This window comes from Mustela erminea, chromosome 7 (genome assembly GCF_009829155.1).
Source record: "Mustela erminea isolate mMusErm1 chromosome 7, mMusErm1.Pri, whole genome shotgun sequence".
NCBI classification, from domain to species: Eukaryota; Metazoa; Chordata; class Mammalia; order Carnivora; family Mustelidae; genus Mustela; species Mustela erminea.
The window spans coordinates 42,687,319-42,711,764 of NC_045620.1; the positions used below are offsets into that span (position 1 = coordinate 42,687,319).

Here is a 24,446-nt window from a genome sequence, read left to right on the forward strand (position 1 = left end):
CCCCGGTATGAGATCTGGAGATTTCATATAAAAATATAGCCATCTTGCCTCTGGAAAAAAGTGGGAGATTCAGCAATACAAGGTCCGTGCTCCCTCATGAGTGGAATTGGCTGCAGTTGAAGGATGGTGGCTCCCAACCCAACGTTCCCCCTTTCCCTACACCTGCTTTGACTGACCCATTTAATTTATTGACCTTAGCTTCCCAACCACAGCAAGTAATTAAGTTTCAATAGATGCAGTGAACCCCCAGCTTCCCTCCTAGCTGTGATCCAACCTGACAACCAAGGCATGCTGTACCCTCCATAGGATGTTAGGAATGGGTCAGAAATACCTTCTCTGCCCCCATATATCAACCTATTACAGCTTTTACTTTTTAAAATAATGTTCTAGGGGTGCCTAGGTGGCTCAGTCAGTCAAACGACTGACTCTTGGTTTCTGTTCAGTGTCCTGAGACGCAGACTCAGGTCAGGATCTGTGCTCAGTTTGGAGTCTGCTTGTTTCTCTTCCTCTGATTCTCCCCTTGTTCTCTCTCTCTCATTCATAAAGAATCTTTTAAAAAAAAGTTCTCTTCCTGTAGGCATTTCTTAAATAGAATAAAAATTACTGGGAATAATGAAACTGTAAATTGCCCTTTTGATGGTGAATACTTCCTGTTTCAGGTGTCTTTTGCTGGGTAACCAACCATCCCAAAACTTAGTAGTTCAAGGGGTGCCTGCCTGGGTGGTGCAGTTGGTTAAGTATCCAACCATTGGTTTTGACTCAGGGTTGTGACCTCAGGAACATGATCTCAGGGTCATGAGATCAAGCCTTGCATCTTGCTCCAAGCACAGCATGGAGTTTGCTTGAGATTCTCTCTCCCTCTCCCTCTGCCTCTCCCACTCATTCCTCACCTCAAGTAAATTTAAAAATCTTTAAAAAAAAAAAAAAAGCCTTAATAGCTCAAAACAGCTTTTTATTTGAACACGATTTCAGGCGTTAGTATTTGATCAGAGCACAGTGGGAATAGCTCATCTCTGTTCTGTGATATCTGGGACGTTAGCTGGAAGAACTCCAATAGCTGAGATCTGGTTAGAGTCATCCAACTGGGCTTATATGTCTAGGCTTCTGTCCTTGCCATTGTCTGGGTTCCTCCATTCTCCTCTAAATGTCCTCTCCATGAGGCTATCTTGGGCTTCTTTACACCTTGGTAGTCTCAGATAGCAGGATAGCCCCTTCCAGGGACTGGTTTTCCCTAGGGAGCAAGAGCAGAGGCTGCCAGACCTTCTTAAAGCTTAGACCTGAAACGGCATCATGTCTGCCACATTCTATTAGCCAAAGCAAGTCACAAGGTCAACCCAAGTTCAAGGGGAGTGACAGAAATAGACTCTGCCCCTCAGTGGGGAAAATTGTCAAGAAATAGGGGCCATCTTTAATCTACCCTACCTCTCTTACTTGCCTCTCTTTCTCTGTCCTCCATCAGCCCTCTCTGCCACTCTGCTTTCCACACACATGTATGGAATCTTCTAGTCACCATGCTAATTATAGGAGTACAGAGATAACAAATGGTCCTTGACCTCAAGAAGCTTACAATCTGATAGAGAAACCACAAACCGATAATTACAATAAAGTGAAAAATGCAATGATTTGTGTACATATGTATATGGTCTTTATTTTTTTTAATTTTATGTATTAAAGTAATCTGTACACCTAACATGGGCTTTGAACTCACAACCCCCATATCGAGTCGTATGTTCTTCTGACTGAGCCAGCCAGGCACCCCTGTATATGGTCTTTTAAAATCTTCTTTATTTTTTAAGATTTTATTTATTAGACAGAGAGACACAGCAAGAGAGGGAACACAAGCAGTGGGAGTGGAAGAAGGAGAAGCAGACTTCCCCACCTAGCAGGGAGCCCAATGCCGGGCTGGATCCCAGGACCCTGGGATCAGGACCTGAGCCAAAGACAGCCGCTTAACTCGATGAGCTACCGAGGTGCCCCTGTATATAATCTTTAAAAAAGAGGCCAAGGGATGCTTGGGTGGCTCAGTGGGTTAAACATCTGCCTTTGGCTCAGGTCATGATCTTGGAGTCCTGGGATCGAGCCCCACATGGGGCTCCCTGCTCAGTAAGGAGCCTGCTTCCCCTTCTCTCTCTGCCTTCCTCTCTGCCTACTTGTGATCTCTCTCTCTGTGTCAAATGAATAAATAAAGTCTTTAAAAAAAATAAGAGAGACCAATATATTATTCATATTTGTAACCCATCTAATTAAGGAGCCTGGATCCTCAGAAACTCTATATAAACCTCTATAAACCTCTATAAACACTAACTGAATCAAAGAATGAATGAATGTCATTAACATCTGAGCAGGAAACGAGCTTAATTGATCACTTTTTATGGAAAAAAAAATAACAGGAGGGATGTCTTGAAATCAGCTTAATGAAATTAACTGCCCAGTTATTAATTCGCCAAGTGATAAAAATCTCAAGATTTTAAAATTTCTATTGTGAGGCATAAAATATTAATTTATGAGTGCAGAATTGCTGAACCACCCCAGCACCCAGAAAATTCCCATGGGATACTCTTTGGAAAAGACTGGAGTGAGCATTCCAGGATCATTGGGACACACTGTGGGGAAAGCAAGTAGAAGGAAGGACCAACACAGGCAGAAGGGTCCTGAAGAGCAAGTGGGATGGTCAAGGGTAATTTCGCTTAGCTCATAGTTCTGCCTGCATTCCTACAACTTAACTGTCGCTTGTCACATTGAGGCTCACACTGTTTGAGAAAACAAACAAACATTTGTTTGTTTAAGATACTGCTTATTGGTTTATTTTGTTGGTCTTGGTCAAATGTCAAGTTTTCTTTTAATCAACGTATACACAGACAGTGGAGCCTTTGGGCAGGGAGGATAGAGACCCAGGTGCTGCAAAGCTATCTTGGGGCAAGTCCCCTAGGAGGAGAGCTGAAAACGGCGGTTCTTGTCTGGATGTTTCATTGGGGGTTGCTCGTGTTTCACTGGGGGCTGCTCACAGGAAAACCTTGTAAAGAAGTAAGGAGAACAGGACCTAGCAGGAGGAAAAGCCAAACACGGATGTGGTTTCAGGCGAAGCTGGCCTCAGCTCCATCCCACCAGGAACGCTGAAGTATAAATAGCAACATTGTCACTCTGTTTGCCTTGAGGCACAGGAACTGGGTTTTTGCACCCCATTATAGCCAGCCACTGGCTGGGACCACCCTGGTTTGAGGTTGGAGGTTAAAATCCACGTGGCAGCTCTAATGGCCCACGGGCAAGTGCTGGATAAAGTTGCAGGTGGGAGCCGTTAGCAACAGCACCTGCAGCAGCTCTGGGACAGTAAAAGGGATCCCAGGGGATCTGAGCAAGATACTGACAGCACCTGCTACAGAAGATGACTAATTTTTCCCACGAATTATGATGAACCTTAAAATCTAACAGATATACACCTATAAGAATGGCTAAAAGGTGACATACATGCTGACCAGAGTGTTTCCCAAAAACTGGTGAAAATGGAAGAACAGGAGCTCTCTTTACATTGCTGGTTCAGTCGATTTGGGAAAATACTTGGCTCTACTTAAACAAACAAAGAAACTGTGATTGAGCAATTATTTTATTTTTTAATTTTTAAAAATTTTTAATTTATGCTTTTCTTTTCCTTTTTTTCTTTTTAAGATTTATTAATTTATTTTGAAAGAGAGAGCAGAGGGAGAGAGAGAACACAAGAGGGGTGTGGGGCAGAGGGAGAAGCAGGCTCCCCACTGAGCAGGGAGCCTGATGTGGGGCTGCATCCCAGGACCCTGAGATCACAACCTGAGCCAAAGGCAGATGCTTAACCACTGAGCCATCCAGGCGCCCCAAGAAGGTCACGTTTTTAAATGGAGCAATTTATAAGACACAGGTGAACAACAGCTGACATAATCAAGCATCAAGCCATTTGTACGGTAATAGAGGTATGAAGGGATCAGATTCAACAGAAGTAGCCCAAATCTGTCTGGCTAGATGGAGCTTTTCCACAAAGCAATGGGTTCTGGGAAGGGCTGACTCATTTAAATCTAAGGTACGAACATATACAGTAGAATTGGTGCCCTTCCCCCTAAAATTAAAAAAAAAAAAAAAGTTAAAAAAATCTCACTCAAATGATAGGATATGGCACAATATTTGACAGTATTGCTTTTATAAATAGCAAAAGCACCATCCTGTTCCTGCAAGTTACCCTAGAACTTGAGTTTAAAGACTGATAAATAAAAAGCATAATGCTATCTGCAGCCAAGAGCTTGAGACATGTCAGAAACTCCCCAACCTACCTCAAGTCAATTTATTTGCCAGTCCCAAGGGCACTGACATAATGTTAACAGACACAAAAGAGAACACATTGTACGGTCCCATTTATATAATGCTCACAAACAGGCAAAATCAATCTAAGATGATGTAAGTCTGGAACGTCCCTGGAAGGGGATATATGGGAGTAGTCTGGGATGCTAGCACTGTGTTCCATCTTGACTGGGCAGTGGCTTCACGAACTCATTCATTGTACAAGGTCATGAAGCTGTATAGCTAACGTATAGTTGTCCTTGTATACATGTTTTCAATCGATTAAAAGATTCAGATTTTAATCTGATTTGTCCAGGTCTAGGTGGTGTTATACAAAGTACTCAACTAAACTTCTCTGTTGGCAGTTGGTTCTTTGAGGGGAGGCATCTTTTTTTTTCTTTTTAAGAAAACTCTATGCCCTACTCGGGGCTTAAACACATGACTCCGAATTCCAAGAGTTACATCATCTACCATCTGAGCCAGCCAGACCCTCCTGAGAGTGGGCTTCTTATCGCCACTTAACAAACATGAACAGGCACTGTGCTAGGCTCTGGGGACACAGCAGAGCAAAAATGCCATCCCTGCCTCGGTCAATATTTGCAAAGGGGGGGATGCTGATATTTGGAATCCCCAAAATTCAGGATTACACTTTGCTCCTGCTTGGTGAAAACACAGCTGCATGAGAAGAACAAATGACCATTTTCCTCAAGAAAAAAGGTTTATAAAAGTACCTATAATAACCCCCTGGGGAGGGGAGGGAGTTAGACCGTACTTACTACAGACCACTTAAAAGGAAAAACTTGCCATGGACTGTAATAAAGCACAGATCAGAATTCATACCAGAATGATCAGAGGAGTGGGGGGTTTTGTGCACCAGTTAGCTTCTCATAGAGCTTCCTGGAAAGACAGGGTTCTATCTCTTTGTCCCCATTTTTATTTGATTTATGCTTTCTTTGTCTTATGCCTTTCATGTTCCTAATGAAATGTTCCCAAATAAAAATATAAAAAAATGACTAAACTTCAATTCCTTTATTTGAGAAGGTTATTTACATATGTTAATTTGAATGATATTATGATATAATTTTTACACTCATTTTTTCCAGGTGCCCCAATACTTCCAAATACAGCTTATCCTTAAAATGCAAAAAGTCATTCCAAACAGAAAGAACACAAGACAACTAAATTTTTGACAACTATGTTTTTTTAACATTTAAAAAAAGATTTTATTTATTCAACAGAGAGAGAAAGAAGGATCACAAGTTGGCAGAGAGGCAGGCAGAGGGAGAGGGAGAAGCAGGCTCCCCGCTCAGCAGAGAGCCTCATGCGGGCCTTGATCCCGGGACTCTGAAATCATGACCTGGGCCAAAGGCAGAGGCTTAACCCACTGAACCACTGAGGCACCCCTACAACTCCATTTTAAAATGGTTTAAAAAGCATAACATTGATGAAATCAGTTACTATTAGAAAAGGATAGATGTTGCATGTATTTTCCTAATATTAATTCATTTATTCCACAAGGATTTGTTCATCATCTTTTTAAATTTCATTTCCTTTTCCTTTCATGTGGGAAGCACTGTAATAAATGATACACCGTCAAAGATAAGTAAGACCCAGCTTTTATCTCCAGGGATTTAAAATGTGACAGCAGTGAAGAAATCTACAGGTGTGACAAATTAAATAGTAATAATAATACAAGAATTACGCAAACTAGGGGCACCTGGGTGGCTCAGTGGGTTAAAGCCTCTGCCTTAGGCTCAGATCATGATCCCAGGGTCCTGGGATCAAGCTCCGCATCGGGTTCTCTGCTCCGCAGGGAGCCTGCTTTCTCCCCTCTCTCTCTGCCTGCCTCTCTGCCTACTTGTGATCTGTCTGTCAAATAAATAAATAAAATCTTTAAAAAAAAATAATAATTACGCAAACTACACAGGAGTAAGTAAGAATTTTTTAAGACTCCTACAAGAGCATCAAAAATACAAGTGACACTGGTAGATACAAGATGATTAAAAGCAATAGCAGTAGGTGTATTTTATTGTCTTTTTGGTAAAAAGGAGGGAAAATATTTGTATTTGCTTATATATATTGACTCTGAAAGATACATGAAAAACTAAGAGGTTATCCTGCGGCAGGGAGAGAACAGAGCAAATGGGAAGAAATGTGTTATAAGATGTACACAGAGTTTGGGGTTTTGGTTTTTTAATTTATTATTATTATAATTATCATTATTTTAACATAGAATTTGTTTTAATCAGATATGATAGTACACACAGATGTGGCAATGACTCTCACAGAGGAAGAAATTTTGCCCTAGAAACAGGAAGTATAGCACACAGGGGAAGCACCCAGGGAAACACCAGAGTGGTGAAGAGCAGAGGGAGACAAGAGGAAAATGTGGGCAAACATCTTTACTGTGGTTTCAAAGGAAAGGGTGAAGTAGAGTGAATGGGCTTGATATTGGCTAGTTTGATAATTTCAGTGGGCTCTGGGGGATAGGGGCTATCTTTACTTTCCTGTTGTTTGGCTGGAGTGTAAAAGCCTGACAAAGATGTGGTTGGGGTATGGTAGACTCTGAATTGGTGGTTCGCATGTGAAAGACACACTTGCTGGTTAAGTACTTCACCATTTCTAGGAATGGCTAGCCCTGGGAGGGGAAGTATCTCTGGGTTCAGCAAGATGTCACATCATCAGAAAATATACAAAATAAAAAACACTTAATCTTTTCACATATTGTGGGAAACATATTGATGTGAATATATTTGCTCCTTCTTGTGATAGCTGTCTGACATACAGCTCCACCTTTTCTGATACCCAAGATGGCGGCCTCCAGTGGTCAGGTCTTCAATAGTTCATGGTGGTGCATGATCATGGCTGACTGGTCCAGAGTAAGCTCAAGATGGACCAATGAGATTCTTTCTTTTGAAAGCTGATGCTTCAAACATAGAGAGATAGGCAAAAAAAATTTCTGGAGCTGAGTTTTTTCAAGGATAATAACAATTATTTTCCATACCTGACTGTCCAATATGGTAGCCAGTAGCCACATGTGCCTCTTAAGTACTTAAAATGTGGCTAATCTGAGTTGAGGTGTATTGTAAGTGCATCAGATTTTGAAGACTTAGCACAAAAACAAAATGCAAAATATCTCATTCATATGTTTTTAATGTTTGTTTGTTTGTTTTAAGATTTTATTTATTTATTTATCAGAGAGAGAGAGGGAGAGAGCGAGCACAGGCAGACAGAATGGCAGGCAGAGGCAGAGGGAGAAGCAGGCTCCCTCCTGAGCAAGGAGCCCCATGTGGGACTCGATCCCAGGACGCTGGGACCATGACCTGAGCCGAAGGCAGCTGCCTAACCAACTGAGCCACCCAGGCGTCCCTCATTCATGTGTTTTTATATTATTATTGTTCAAAGGATAATATTTTGGATATACTGGGTCAGATAAGATATATAAAAATTAATTTCACCTGTTTATTTTAAATATAGATAGTCCTAGAAAATGTGAAATGATATCTGTGACTCATGATCTGTCTCCCGAGTAGATAGCATTACTCTGGACAAAGAGAAATCTGTGAACATACAGTGAAATTTTTCTTTTTCTTTTTCTTTTTTTCTTTTATTTATCCAGTGAAAATTTTCTTTCATCTTCCCTTTCCCTGTCTTGGTTATTCAACTCTTCAATTATCTGAAAAACTCATTGCTTCATATTTGTATGTGTATGAACTAGCTGGAGTTCATTTCTATTTCTTGCCACGAATTTAAATCATATGATGTTGTGAATGTTCAGAAAAGGATTAACCCAATGTGAGAGGGTGACCATAAATTAAACCAAGCAAACCCTGTTAGGACACAGAACAGAAATGACAACATGCAGACAAGAGATGTCAACACAGTTTTGAAAGATGGAAAGTAGATGGACAAGTAAAGTCCAGGATAAATTCCAAGCCACAGAGCATTACTTCTGCTGTATTCTGTTGTTGGTCAAGTGAGCTACAAAGATCCATCCAGATTCAAGAGTAGGGAGCATAGACCCCCATGTCCCATGCTCTCCACCATCTTGTTTTGCCCAGCCCCAGGAATGAAGAACCTAAACCACTCAGGGACACCAGGCACAGATGAGGCCCTACTGAATACAGCAGAATTGAACAAAAGTCTACCTACTAATGGGGGATTCCTGGAATCCTTCTCCTGCTGGTCTCCTAGGATGGTGACTGCCAGACCTATATCTCTCAATCAGAACATTAGAAGATTCTTTTCTGGAGAAATTCTCAGCATAAGAGAAAAGACCTATAGATACAAACATTCAGGGTTCCCCAGTGAAGTGAAAAATGAGATAACCTTTAAAAAAAAAAAAAAAGATGAAATAGAGAAATAGAGTCAACATTTCTTCTTTCTAGTGTGAAATATCCCAAATCAACAAGGAGACCAAGAACAGAAATGCAAACTCATTGTTAGGACTGCTCTGAAACCTTAAACCAAAATACAGTGTTAGAACAAAGTACAGGAAATATAGCGAGAAAGGATATTTGCAACTGCAGAGATTAGAACATAATTAGCCTAGAACACTTTTCCAAAGTAAGTGTTGCACCTGAGACTCTAAAACCAATAACCTCCTGTTGCAACAGCAGAACAGTGTTCTATAGGCTGTTGGTGGCATCTTCCCTGGACCCTTCAGGTCGGAGACTTAAGACACACTCCTCATTTCTTTTATTGCCATCATTGGCATCAAGAGAGAACCTAGCGTTCTCAGCTTTCCTTTCCTCCAGGATGAAGATCAGAAGAGATCCCCAAACCCCTATTTCTGTCTATGCACAACACTCATCCTTGCTTTTACAATATGCCTTGAATCCAGGACTTACATCATTAGGTCCTTCACTCATGTTTGAGAAGCCCCAGAGGCCCAGCTCACCCCTCATCACCCACACTCCCATCCCAGAAAAGCTCTGCACATTCTTCGTTCTGTCGTTTTCCCCACCACTTCCTACTCATCAAACCTCTCTTCTACTGTGCAACAACAAAATCCCCGGCATTCTTAATATCTCTCAACAGCTCCCCCAGCTTCCTGCTCTAGTGGAAGTCTGACTTACCCCTCAGGACACTGTATTCCCTGCATCCCTCTGAAGAGGGGCTATTTTTTTCTCCCACACTGGGTGGGAGGTGAGATAGGTGTCTTCCTTCCTCCTCTGTGCTACTTCCAGATTATTCTCCCTCTTTCCTCTGCAAATCTCAGCTTTCAATATCCTCTATCACCTTGTATCACCTACTGCCCCCCCATGGCTATCACCTATTCCCCTGGGGATAACCTCCACCCCTTATTTCTTGGCAGTCTTAGCCCTTGGCTCAAAATGACTCTAAAACTTTTAACTCAGGGTGACTTCAATATACCTGTGGGTGACTTCAATATACCTCTAGGTGACCTTTCCAACCTCTCGCCTTTCACTTTCCTGAACTTCAACTTTGGCCTTCATCTTATCTCAGCCCCTCATTTCTATGGTCAAACACTATAGTAGTCTGGGCCATGGGCAAGTGCTAGCCAATGAACTCTTGTTAGCAGTCCTCATAAGGTGAGGAAGCTTTTAGATACTTACAAAGCAATTTGACATTGCTGTAACATCCAACCATGTGATTAATGCTTTTTGGGTCAGTGTATTTTATAAAATGTCTTTTTAAGGAAACTCCATTTGTTCCAGCTCTGTGTGTATGTGAGGTTGTGTGTGGGGGTAGGGGGTTGTGATGGATTGCATGGGGAAGAAAGAAAAGCACTTGTTCTATCATCACAGCTGCCTAGCTGGCTGCCTAGACCTTGTTACTACCAGTAATCACTTCTGCGACATAATCTCACTCTATTAAAAAAAAAAAAAAAGATTTTATTTGAGAGAGAGAAAGAGAGAACAGGAGAAGGAGGGGCAGAGGGGGTGAGATAGACAGTCCCAAGCAGACATCTCGTTGAGCAGAGAGCTGTCCTCAGGGCTCAATCCTAAGATTTTGAGATCATGACCTGAGCTGAAGTCAGATGCTTAACTGAGCCACCCAGACCTGTTTGTTTGTTTGTTTGTTTGTTTGTTTTTTAAGTGTGACATAATCTCTCTTCATACATTCTACTTCTGACTACCATCACTTTATGGTATCTCCAACAATCGTTTGACCCACCAGAACCCCCAACCCACTAATCTGGTCATTTGTTCACCACCACTCTTGCCTTTTGTTCCATCCCCACCCAGCTTACTTTCCATGACCAGTAATTATCATCACATCCTTCCCTTGCTAAAGGGAAAGAGGGCTTTCACTTCAACATATTCACTTGGCAAAACTTCAAAACTGATTAAATTCATCTCTCCACTTATTCTGGTTTTGTGCCTGTGGAGCAGAACAAGCCGGGGAAAAACACTTGAAATGCACATCAACAGCTTCAGTTGGATCCCTGATACTGCTCAGGATTCATGTTATACTTCCCTTGTCCATTCACTCCCCTATTCTCCTAGATGGCTGCTGCACAGATGCTCCTTTGTCCTCAGAGAGATGACACCTCCTTCTCTGTCTTCACTCTCAATTGATGGCCTTGCTTCCTACTGCAAGGATCTTAGAATCTTTAGCACGTAGCTTCTACACCTCCCACTGCCCCATCTACCCACCTTTACCACTGGCACTCATATACTCTGTTACCAAAGAATCTGCAATCATTATTCCTGCTCCTATCTAAAGCCAGTCCCTCCCCTTGAACATTAGATCCCATCCTCTCTTGTTCATTTAAAGAAATCACTCCAGGGATTCTTCTCTTCCTTCCCCACACCATCCATGTTTTCCTCTCTACTGGATCATTCTCATCTGGACACAAGAAGGCTTAAAAAAACAATACAAAACAAAAAAATTATCTTAATTTTGCTTTAATGATCATCTACCACTCTATGCCTTTACTTTGCAGCCAAACTCTTCTGTCTTCTTCTGTCTGTGTTACTATCTTTGGTTTTTTTCTGCATTCTTTCTTAAATCCACTCCACTTTTGCTTTCATGCTCAGAGAAAACTCCTGAAGCAGTTCTTTTCATAATCACCAGTAACCTTCATGTGGACAAATCCAGTCGTGGTCCTCCTATTCCTTAAACTATTAGCATTTCACATAGTTGATCACTCTTCTACTTCACCAGATCATAGGACATCTGTTCTCTTGGTTTTCTTCTACTCATTGGCCATTCTCTCTCAGTCACTTTTGCTCACTCTTCACCTTCAACCACCCCATGCTAGAGTGTCCAAGGACTCTTTATTTATTTATTTATTTAAAAAATTTTGATTTATTTATTTGACAGAAAAATCACAAGTAGGCAGAGAGGTAGGCAGAGAGAGGTGGGAAGTAGGCTCCCCGCTGAGCAGAAAGCCTGATTTGGGGTTCAATCCCAGGATGCTGAGATCATGACCCTAGCAGAGGCTTAACCCACTGAGCCACCCAGGTGCCCCCAAGGACTTTCTTTAGACTCTCTATTTATACTTATTTCCTTGGTGATATCATCCAGTCATAAAACCTCAAATTCCAGGTATATAAAACTCCCAAGTTTATATATCCATATAGACTTCAATCTCAAGTTCCAGACCTGTGTATTCAAATGCTTACTCACATCTCCATTTAGATGTCTAGTACACACCTCACACTAATGCACAAACTGAACCATTGATCTTTACCCACAGGTCCTGTATCCACAGCCTTTCCAATGGTGAACTCATCCAATTGATCAAACCAAGAACTTTGGAGTCATCCTTGATGGTGTCCTTCTCTTAAACCCCACACCCAACCCATCAGCAAATCTAGTTGATTCCATCTTCAAAGCACATCCTGAATTCACCTACTTTTCGTCATCCCCACTGTTTCCATCCAAGTGCAAGCCACCACCACTTTTTGTCAAGATTATCAAAATAGACTTGTGACTGACCTTTTGCTTCTACCTTTACTCTCTACAATCTATTATCTACCCAGCTAGTGGAGTGATGCTTTTCAGTAGTAAATGTGATTGTGCCAATTATCTTCTGAGAACCCTGCAATGGCACCCATCCCGTTCAGAGTAAAAGGCAAAATCCTTCCCATGCTCTACAGGGCACTAAATGATTTGCCCCACCATTACCTTTCTGATCCCCTCTCTTATCATTCTTGACCTTGACCATTCAACCTAGCCACACTGCCCTCATTGTTATGCTGAAAAAATGTTAGTCATGGCCCCTTCTCAGAGCCTATGCACCTGCTATTCCCTGTGTCTGGAACACTCTTCTCCCACAGGTCCACATGGCTCCTCTATCAACTTCTTCCCATCTTTGCTCAATATCACATTGTCAGTGAGACCAACAGTGATCGTCATTTTGTAATTTTAATCAGACTTCTTCTCTCTGCTGGCCCTCTAGTCTTCTCACCCTGCTTGGCTTTTCTTATCACTTTCAACATACAATACAAGCTATCAATGTATATTTGCATTATCTGTTTTCTCCACAAGAATTCCTTAAGGTTGGATATTTATCAGTTTTGTTTATATACGTATATTCCAAGTACCTAAAACACTACCTGACACTTAGTAGTCACCAAATAAATACTCACTGAATGAACTTAGACTCACAGATACAGGAAACAAATTGATTACAAAGGGGTAGGTGGGCAGCAAAGTAGGTCAAAGGGATTAAGAGGAGTAAACTTTCAGTTATAAAATAAATGTCTTGCAAATGTAGTATACAACATGGGAAATATAGTCAATAATATTGTAATAACTTTGTAAGGTGACAGATGGAAACTAGACTTATCATGGGGATCATTTCATAGTATATAAAAATATCAATATACATCTGAAATAGAATATTGTATGCCAATTATACTTCAAATAAAAAATATTTATTGAATGAAGGAGTGAATGAATGAAGAGTGAAGACAGGGCTGAATAAGAAATCACCAGAGAATACTTATTTGCAGACTCAGTCAGTGAGGCTGGGGAGGATGACAGGATGAAGAGACATCCCTGATCGTGAGCAGAGTCAGTCTTGGTTGGTTGAGGAGAGGTAAAAGCTAAAATAATTCACTAACCATGAACCCTATGTCATGAGAAACATTCTTGATGTCTTATGTCCTGATCCTTCCATACATTTCTCCTGCAAATAGCCCCACAGAGAACTCACTTCCTTCAAAGATTAAGTGATGATAATCATGATAATAATAACTATAGAAGCAGAAGAAGAAATGGTAAAGGATGTATACAGATACCAACAAGAAAACAAAGGAGAGGGCGCTTGAGTGACTCAGTTGGTTGAGCGTCTGACTCTTGGTTTCCATTCAGGTCATGATCTCATGGGTTGTAAGATTGAGCCCTAGGAGCCCTCTGGGGGGCTCCTCACTCAGCAGGGAGTCTGCTTGAAAGATTCTCTGCTTTTGCCCCTCCCCCTGCTTCTGCTCATGCTCTGTCCCTCTTTCTCAAAATAAATAAATAAATCTTAAGAGCTCAATAATATTGTAATAACTTTGTAAGGTGACAGAATAATGTTGCCCAGGAGTAGACAAAAATTTGACTACATACATATTGCCATGACTTACAACATTCAACAAAGGAAACTCAAGAACACAAATTAGAGCTCCACAGGATTAAGTAAGCCATAATGAGACAACAAAAGGAAATGAAGGGAGTGACATGGGTAAAATGGTAAACTAGAAAGCCCTACCTCAGGAATTTCACTTCTTACTTCAGGAATCTCATTTACCCATAGAAACATGGGGAAAACAACGAAAAACTGTCTGAATAATATTGTAGGAGCTTTAGAAACCAACAAAAGTTTTTCAGCAACCAAGCAAAAACTCAGTCAAGAAAAACCCACCTTCTCAATGGTGAGAAAGTTTTGTGGTAAAGGTAAATACATGAATAAACATAAAAGCCATATCATATGACAATATTTCATATTTTAGTATTATATTAAACGTCAACATTTTGCATTTTACAATTGCAAAACTGTAACTCCACTTTTTATTTGCTGAAGGATTTAAAAGACAAATGCACAAAAATATGTTAGTGTGTACAAAATTACATAAAGGTGTAATTTCTGACAGCAAGACATAAGAACATAAAGAAGAGGGATAGAGGGGTGCCTGGGTGGCTCAGAGGGTTAAGCCTCTGCCTTCAGCTCAGGTCATGATCTCAGGGTCCTGGGATTGAGCTCCATATCGGGCTCTCTGCTCCGCAGGGAGCCTGCTTCCCCTCCTCTCTCTGCCTGTCTACTTGTGATCTCTCTTTCTGTCAAATAAATAAATAAAATCTTAAAAAAAAAAAAGAAGAAGAGGGATAGAGCTTTATAGGAGTAGAATTTTTGTGTGTAATTGGGTTAAGTGATACCAACTCAAATTAGATTTAATAACTATGAGATGTTATATGTAATCTCCAGGGTACCACAAAAAATATCTATAGAATATACATCAAAGTAAATGAGAAAGACATAAAAATATGTCATTGCCAAAAAATCAACTAAACACAAAAGAAGGTAGTAATGGAAGAAATGAAGGACAAAAAAGTTATAAGACCTATGGAAAATTAATAGCTAAATGGCAGAAGTAAGTCCTTTTTACCAGTAATTACTTCACTTTTTTAAAAAAGATTTTATTTTTAAGTAATCTCCATACCCAACATGGGGCTTGAGCTTACAACCCTGAGATCAAGAGTCACATGTTCTGCCTACCAACTAAGCCAGCCTGGTGTCCCCTATCAGTAATTACTTTAAATGAAACAGACTGAAGTCTCCAATCAAAGGCATAGACTGGAAGAATGAATTAAAAAACATGATCAAACTGTATGCTGTCTACAACAGACTCATTTTAGATCTCAAGAGGCAGAATAAATTGAAAGTGAAACAATGGGAAAAAATATGCCATGCAAACAGTAACCAAAGAGAGCAGGGGTGGCTATATTAATATCAGACAAGACAAAAGTGTTATAAGAGATAAGAGGCATATAATATATTGATAATAAGGTCAATTCCCCCAAGAAGATATAACATTTATAAATATATATACACTAAACATTAGAAAGTCAAAATATAAGAAGGAAACATTGGCAGAATTGCAGGGAGAAATAGACATTTCTTTCTTTCTTTTTTTTTTTTTTTAAGATTTTATTTATTTATTTGACAGAGAGAGAGAGAGCACAAGCAGGGGGGGCAGCAGGCAGAGGGAGAAGCAGACTCCCCACTGAACAGGAAGCCTGATGCGGGATTCCATCCCAGGACCCCGGGATCCTGACCTAAGCAGTAAGCAGATGCTTAATGACTGAACCACCCAGGCTCCCTGAAATAGACATTACTATAATAGTAGAGGACTTCCCCATACTCCTTTCAATAAGGATAGACAATCAATAAGGAAATAGAGGACTTTTTTTTTTTTTTAAGATTTTACGTATTTATTTGACAGATCACAAGTAGGCAGAGAGAGAGGAGGAAGCAGGCTCCTTGCTGAGCAGAAAGCCCGATGCGGGGCTCAATCCCAGGACCCCTGGGATCATGACCTGAGCCGAAGGCAGAGGCTTCAACCCACTGAGCCACCCGGGCGCCCCGGAAATAGAGGACTTTAACAACACCATAAACCAGACATACGTAGAACACGCTTCCCAACAGCGGCATATAGGTTTCTCTCAACTGACTTCCTGAACACTTTCCAGAGAGACCATATGTTAGGCTAAAAAACAAGTCTTAATGAATTTTAAAAGATTAAAATCAAAGTATCTTTTCTGATCATGATGGAATGAAGCAAGAAATCAATTACAGAAGGAAAACTGGAAAAGTCAGAAATACATGTAAATTAATCAGCATGCTTTTACATTAAATTCCACATGTGGAACTAATTATTACACTGCATGTTAATTAACTGGAATTTAAATAAAAACTTGAAAAAAGAAAAAAGAAACAGCATGCTTTTTTTAAAAAATATATTTTATGTATTTATTTGAGAGAAAGAGAGAGAGCATGAGCAGTAGGGAGGGACAGAGGGAGAGAGAGAGAAGCAGACTCCCCGCCCAGCAGGGAGCCTGATGCCGGGCTCCATACCAGGACCCTGAGGTCATTACCTGAGCCAAAGGAAGACGCTTAACCAACTGAACCACCCAGGTGTCCAAAAGCGTGCTTTTAAGTAAACAGTGGGTCAAAGGAAAAATCACAAGGGAAATTAGAAAATACCTTGAGACAAATGAAAACAAAGACACAAAATACCAAAATGTTTGGGATTCAGTGAAAACAGTGCTAAGAGGAAAATTTATAGCAGTAAATGCACACACTGAAAAAGAAGACATATCTCAGATCAATAACCTAAGCCTAAACTGGAAAGGAGAGCAAACTAAACCCAAATCTAGCAGAAAGAAGGAAATAATCGAGATTAAAGCAGAGGTAGGAATGAAATAGAGAATAGAAAAACAGAAGGGAAGAAAAAAACAATAAAACTAAAAGATAATTCTTCAAAAAGTCAATGAAATAAACAAACTTTAAAAAAATATATTTTATTTTAAGTAATCTCTATGCCCAATGTGGGGCTTGAACTTACAACCCTGAGATAAGAGTTGCATTCTCCACCAACTGAGCCATCCAGGTGGCCCTAAATGAGGTTTTAGTTCAACTGACCAGGGAAAAAAAGATATAAAAGACTCAAATCATCAAAATCAGAAATGGAAGTGTGGACAGTATTATAAATTTTATGGAAATAAGAATGATTTTAGGAGACTACTATGAATGCTACATGCCAATAGACAGGGTAACCTAGATGAAATGGACAATTTCTAGAAACAATCTAACAAAACTGAATCACAAAGAAACAGAAAATCCGAATATACCTATATTATTGAGATTGAATCAGTAACCAAAAACCTCCCAACAAAGTTAATGTCCTGGGTCAGATGACTTCAGTAGTGAATTCTACCAGATATTTAAAGAATGAATACCAGTCCTTCCCCAAATCTTTTAAAAACTGAAGAAGAGGGGATGCTTGGGTGGCTTAGTCAGTTAAGCATCTTCCTTGGGCTCAGGTCATGATCCCAGGATCCTGGGAAGGAGTCCCATACCAGGCTTCTTGTTTGGCAGGTAGCCCGCTTCTCCCTCTGCCTACTGCTCTTTTCACTTGCTCGCTCTCTCTCTCTCTCTAACAAATAAAAAAAAAAAATCTTAAAAAAAAAAAATGAAGAGGAGGGAACACTACCTAACTCATTCTATGAGACCAGCACTACCCGGATACCAAAACAAAGACACTATAAGAAATAAAAATTTATACACCAATATCCCTGATGAATACTGATGGGAAAATCCCCAATAAAATACTAGAAAACTGAGTACAAGTGATAATTGGCCCTGCAAATAAAAAGGTGGATTTGTTTAAAAAAAAAAAAAAATACTAGCAAATCAAATTCAGCAAGATATTTTGTTTTAAGATTTTATTTATTTATTTGACAGAGAGAGAGACATTGAGAGAGGGAATACAAGCAGGGGAAGTGGGAAAGGGAGAAGCAGGCTTCCCGCTGACCAGGGAGCTCCACCCCAGGACCCTGGGATCATGACCGGAGCCAAAGGCAGACGCCCAATGACAGAGCCACCCAGGTGCCCCCAAATTCAGAAGCATATTAAAAAAGATCATGCAGGGTGCCTGGGTGGCTCAGTGGGTTAAAGCCTCTGCCTTCGGCTCAGGTCATGATCCTGGGGTCTTGGGATCGAGCCCCACATCGGGCTCTATGCTCACCGGGGAGCCTGCTTCCTCCTCTCTCTGCCTGTCTCTCTGCCTACTTGTGATCTCTGTCAAATAAAGAAATAAAATCTTTTTTTTTTTTTAAATATTTTATTTATTTGACAGAGTTAGAGAGAGAGCACAAGGAAGCAGAGCGTCGGAGAGGGGGAGAGAGAGAAGCAGGCTCTCTGCTGAGCAGGGAGCCTGATGTGGGGCTCGATCCCAGGACCCTGGAATCATGACCCGAGCTGAAGGCAGCTGCTCAACCAACTGAGCCACCTGGGCGCCCCAAGAAATAAAATCTTAAAAAAAAAAAAAAATCATCCATCTTGACCAAGTAGGATTCATTCCTGGAATGCAAGCCTGGTTCAGATATGAAAATCAGTGTTGTAACACATCACATTAACTGAATGAAGGAGAAACCCACACAACCAGAAAAAGCATTTGACAAAATTCAACACCTTTTTTAATATAAAAAAACCCGACACTTAATAAACTAGAAATGGAAGGACACTTCCTCAACAGGATAAAGGCCATATATGAAAAACCAGTAGATAATATCATCCCCAACGGTAAAAGACTGAAATCTTTTCCCCTAAGATCCAGGACAAGACAACGATGCCCCCTTTTGCCACTTCTGCTCCATATAGTACTGAAGTCCTAGCCAGGGAAACACGGCAAGAAAAAGAAAAGACACTTACATTGGAAAGGAAGGAGTGAAATTATCTCCATTCACAGATAACATACTTTTATACACAGACACCCCTAAAGAGTCTATACACGATAAATTCAGCAAAGTCGCAGGATACAAGATCAATGTACAAAAATCACCTGCATTTTAAAAAGGATTTATTTATTATATATATATAGAGAGAGACAGAGCATGAGTGAATCTCAAGCAGACTCCCCACTGATTGCACAACCCCATGTGGGGCTTTATCTCAAGACCCCAAGATCAGGGGGCACCTGGGTGTTTCAGTGGGTTAAGCCTCTGCCTTCGGCTCAGGTCATGATCTCAGGGTCCTGGGATCTCAGGGTCCTGAGATCGAGCCCCACTACTGGCTCTTTGCTCAGCAGGGAGCCTGCTTCCCCCTTGCTCTCTGCCTACTTGTGATCTCTCTCTTTGTCAAATATATTAATAAAATAAAAAAAAAAAAAAAAAGAAAACAGCATCAGAAATAATAAAATTCTTGGGAGTGGATTTAACAAAGGAGGAGAAAGACTTGTACACTGGAAACCCCAAATATTGCCCCCCCCCCAGTTAAAGAAAGATATAAATAAATGGAAAAACATTTCCCGATGAATTGGAAGACGTAGCATTGCTAAGGTGACAATATTCCCCTAAGTGCTCCTATGCATTCCCTATCAAAATCCAAGTGGTATTCCTTGCAGAACTAGAAACACCAGTCCTAACATTCATATACTATCTCATGCGACCCCAAATTGCCAAAGCAATCTGGAAAAATATCAGAGTTGGAGGACTCAGATTTGATTTCAAAACTTATTATAAACTTACAGTAATCAAAACAGTATTGTTCTGACTGGCATTTAAGGACAGACATGCAGAACAACGGGACAGAATAGAGAGCCCAGAAGTAAACCCTCATGTATATGGTCAATAATTTTTAACAAGGGGGTCATGTTTACAACAAAGGTTCAACAAATCATGCTAACTTGCATGCCAGAAAGTAAGCAAGTATGAAAAAAAGAAAAACCCACATTGGTGGGGATATGTCAAAGGGTACAGAAGGCAGCTGGAAGGGCTCCCCATGGTCAAAGCTTTAACAATTTGACCTGCAAGTTAAAGTAATGCTGTGTTATAAACCAAAGTACAAAATAAGTACGTGTGAGTCCTCGTGGATATAAATGAATGCTTGCATACATTACTAAATGAGAGAGAAGAGACAACTCTCCTACACAGAATTCCCAATAAATTAAATAAATACTCCACTGAATTCACAGCAATCAGTTTCAGGGCCAGACAAAAAACTGTGTCAGACTTACCAAAATGAAGTCTATGGTCTCCAACATGTAGTCTTCCTAAGCGATTTTCAAGGGCAGTCTCGACTGTGATTTTTGCTTGACAAGTTGAGGGTTGACTTTAGAAGTTAAACCCAAAGAAGATGGGGCCCTATTGTATTCCCTGTCTGTTAAAGCCCACTACAGGGCCCTACCTGAGCGGAGCTCCATGTTTGCTTTTTAAATAGTCATAAGGGTGCTTTAGAGGGTATCATGTGATGTGATATTTCTGGAATCATTTGGTGTTGAGATTGGCACATTTTTGCAAAGGTCAGACACTGGTGCCAATCCAGTTGACACCCTCCACCTTCTTCCTAAACAAATCCAGCCCCCTCGCTGCCTCCTCTTTCTATAGGAGATATGCCCCATACAACCTTCTCATCCATTGCCCTAGGCGTCTGCCCATACCTGCTACATTCGTGCCCACCGTTTATCCTACTTTAAACCTATGCCTTCCTATTAATATCTCCCACCAGAGTACTGATGATTAATATTCGCTGAAACAGAAGTGACTTGGAAACCCAGCTTTCCCATAATAGCTGCAAAGACCTGGCCCTGATTCAAGCCCACAAAACAGAAGCCAAATTATACACTGGGTAGTGAAGACATTGTTTTGTTTTTTTCCAAATCCTGCCCTTGTATGAGCTAAGGTGGAACAAGCATTGTGTGACCACATTGTTCAAACGGAGGGAGATGATTGTACTCCCCCGACTTAGTTTTCATTTCTTGGTTCTTCTCCAAACCCCTGATTTCCAACTGTACTTCTTTTTGATGTCTCCTCCTCCTTGTAAAAGGCTGGAGGGGAGGGCAGAGGGCAGTCGGGGCTTCCTCCCCTAGGAATGCAGAGCCTTAGAGCTTTCTCAGAAGGTCAGATTTATATCTTTGTCTTACAAATTAAGCTCAGGCTGATGGCAGTCTTTGTGTCTCCCAGGGATTTGACATAGAAGAATGATCCTGCAAGCAAGCAATTTCAAAAGGGACTTCAAGGGTTGAAAACAGCTCAGCGAGGATGGGGTAGCTAGCCATCTAAAGCCCACAGGTTTCCCCTACACCTGAGTTTGAGCAAACAGGCTTCTGAGTCTTCCTGTTTTAATGTCACCAATGGCTGCATTTCCAGCTCCCATCAAAACCAACACTGAAGCGACAGCAGTTGTGAATAGAGCACCACTGTCCTTCTATGGGGACAGCAGCGGAGAACAGTGGTCATTTGCACATCAGTCCAAAATTGAGAGGGGTGGGAGTTCGTATGATCTCAGGATACCAGGACACTAGAAGAGAGGCGGAGAGATGAGAGGTTCAGAAGTTCTGGTCCACAAAACAAATTGTGTTAAACTCACCCTGTTTCCAAATCTTTGTATCATCCTGATAAACATAACGACGGGATATTTGTACAGCTCGCTGGGATCAGCTGGAGGGAGCTTCATGGAAGGGCTCCTGGCTCGCTCAGTATGTAGAGCATGAGATTCTGAGACGCAGCGTCATGGATGATCAGTATTTACATTGTCTTTATATATATTCTTAAAAAAAAAAAAAGATAAAATAAATCTATGATACTCTATTATTATGAAAAGAAAAACAAAAGCAAAGTATTGGGGCAGATTCAAATATTGAATCCATATAAAATCTCCTGATAACAACTCCATGATTTTTTTTTTTTTTAATGAAAAACTACAGCTTGTTTCTCTGTGTCTTTTTTATACCAAGTTTTATGTTTAAAGCTGCACGGAGGGGTGCCTGGCTGGCTCAGTCAGAAGAAGGTATGACCCTTTATCTCGGGTTTGTGAGTTCAAGCCCCACGTTGGATATAGAGATTACTAAAAAAATAAACTTAAGAAAAATTAAAAAAAAATAATAAAGTGTCTGTACAGAAATCCTGATCAAGACTTTTTAAAAAAGATTTTTTAAGATTTGTAATTTAAAATTTTTTTAATTTATTAGAGAGAGAGAGAGCGAGCGCGCGCGCACAAGCTGGGGGAGGGGCCAAGGGAAAGGGAGAAGCAGGCTTCCCACTGAGCAGGAAGCCCCACGCAGGGCTGGATCTCAGGACTCTGGGATCATGACCTGAACTGAAGGCAGATGCTTAACAGACTGAGCCACCCAGGGGCCCCAAGCAGTCGAAATTATATTTATTTTTTTTTAAGATTTTATTTATTTATTTAACAGATCACAAGTAGGCAGAGAGGCAGGAAGAGAGTGAGAGAGGAGGAAGCCGGCTCCCTGCTAAGCAGAGAGCCCAATGTGGGGCTCGATCCCACGACCCTGGGATCATGACCTGAGCCGAAGGCAGAGGCTTTAACCCACTGAGCAAACCAGGCGCCCCCAAAATTATATTTAAAGTCTCTACTTAGCTCTTTTCTTCTATTAACAATGGTAATGTTGACTTTTTTTTTCTGATAATGTGATTTGATTTTGAATCCAAAAGAACTCTGTCCTACTAAGTATTTGGAAACAATGAAACTCCTCCAGAATTTGAGCAAGGTCCTCACTGCTGACCCCCACTGAGATGTCACCAGAAGGCCCACTGAGCTGCAAAGGAAGAGACATTTCCTAAATATGTGAAGCAAGGATTGAGGGCCACTCCCAGCAGCAGTAGTGACAGGAGCCCTCCCTCTCCCCCTCTCCCCAGGGCCCCCTAAGACTCCCTGGCTGGGATGCTCCAACTTGCATTATCACCACCTGCCTGGCTTTTGGTGCAGGTGTGATACTAATTCCAAGGAGGTAGCGGACATATCATTGTACCCATAGTACAGAGGAGGAAATTGAGGCCCCAAAGGTAAGGGATTGTTCCCAGAGTGAAGCCAGAATTCCTGCTTCCCACCTCTTTGTTCCTGCAGTGCCTAGCTCACAGAGACCATCTTCCGAGAACACTATTCTGCTGGGTGCTGCAAGGCTCTCCTAGCAAAGAAAGGAATGAAAGACCCAAAACCAGAATTCCAAGGGGCCACGTAAATGGAGCACATCTCTTGGAAGTCCATTTTCCGGTGGACATCCGAGGGAGGTGAGTGCTATTCTCCCAGAACCTATGGCAGGTTCCTGGTGGTTTTTCTGTTCTCTTTCTCTCTCTCTCTCCCTTCTCCCATGGGCAGGGGAGTCCTGTCTTCCTCCCTCTTTCCTCTCTCTCTCTCTTGCTTAGCTCTCCCCTCCCACTTTTTAAGTCGCTAAAATATAGGATTGGAAGATTCTAGATACACGCATTCTCCTTGTATCTATTGACAGAAGATACAAGTTCTCTGTTTTAAACTTTAAACCCTGCAAAATTGGGGAGCCTGGGTGGCTCAGTGGGTTAAGCCTCTGCTTTTGGCTCAGGTCATGATCCCAGGGTGCTGGGATCGAGCCCCTGGGCTCTCTGCTCAGCAGGGAGCCTGCTTCCTCCTCTCTCTGCCTGCCTCTCTGCCTGCTTGTGATCTCTGTCTGTCAAATAAATAAATTTAAATAAATAAATAAATAAACCAGGCAAAATTAATCTTTTATGTCTTTGAAAACAAAATTAAAAACCAATTAGGTTGCTCTGTAACTTTCTGGCTTGGGACTCTGGGCAAGTTATATAGCACTCTGTGCCTCAGTTTCCTCATCTGTAAAATGGGGACTCCAACAGCACCTGTTTTGTAGGGTCATTGTGAAGAAGAAAGGAGTTGATACATACCAACAGCCTTTTTTCACCTTCTTTTAATAGCTCCAGTGAAACTATTAATATATCATAAAATTTACCCTTTAAGGTGTCCAATTCAGTAAGTTTTAGCAGAGTCAAGAGTTGTGCACCCATCCACACGATCTGATTCTAGAACATTTTAATTATCCCCAAAAAGAAACTCATTTGCAGTCACTCCCCATCCCCCAAACCCCCCAGCCCTTGGCAAACAGTAATCTACTTTCTGTGTCTATGGATTTGCCTATTCCGGACACTTTATATAAATGGAATCATAGAACACCCAGTCTTTTGTGCCTCTTACACTTAGCATACTGTTTTCAAGGTTTCCAGGTTCATCCATGTTGTAACACATATCAGTACTTCTTGTCTTTTCTTTTCGTGTGTATATGTGTATATGTATAATGTATTTTTTCTTCTTGGTGCTTTAAAAAAATTTTTTTTCATGAGATATTTTTCTTTTATTCATTTATTTATTTATTTATTAAAAGATTTTATTTATTTGACAGATCACAAGTAGGCAGAGAGGCAGGCAGAGAGAGAGAGGGGAGGAAGCAGGCTCCCTGCGGAGCAAAGAGCCCGATGTGGGGCTCGATCCCAGGACCCTGGGATCATGACCTGAGCCGAAGGCAGAGGCTTTAACCCACTGAGCCACCCAAGCACCCCCTTTAAAAATTTTCTTACAATTTCTTGTCTTCCTAACTTTATTGAGGCATAATTTACAAGTAAAAATTGTTTATATTTACAATTGTGTCCAATGTGGTGATTTGATACACCTGCACATTGTG

General features: G+C 41.0%; 1 protein-coding gene across 1 annotated transcript in view; it reads right to left on the minus strand.

Annotated features, from left to right (window-relative positions):
- Window positions 1–20,130, minus strand: part of OVOL2 (ovo like zinc finger 2) — a 69,278-nt gene extending 49,148 nt beyond the window's left edge. The window contains exon 1 of the mRNA XM_032351481.1: window positions 19,998–20,130. The gene's annotated coding sequence lies outside the window, so the exon portion shown is untranslated. The remainder of the gene's footprint in view (window positions 1–19,997) is intronic.
- Between the last annotated feature and the right edge of the window lie 4,316 nt (window positions 20,131–24,446).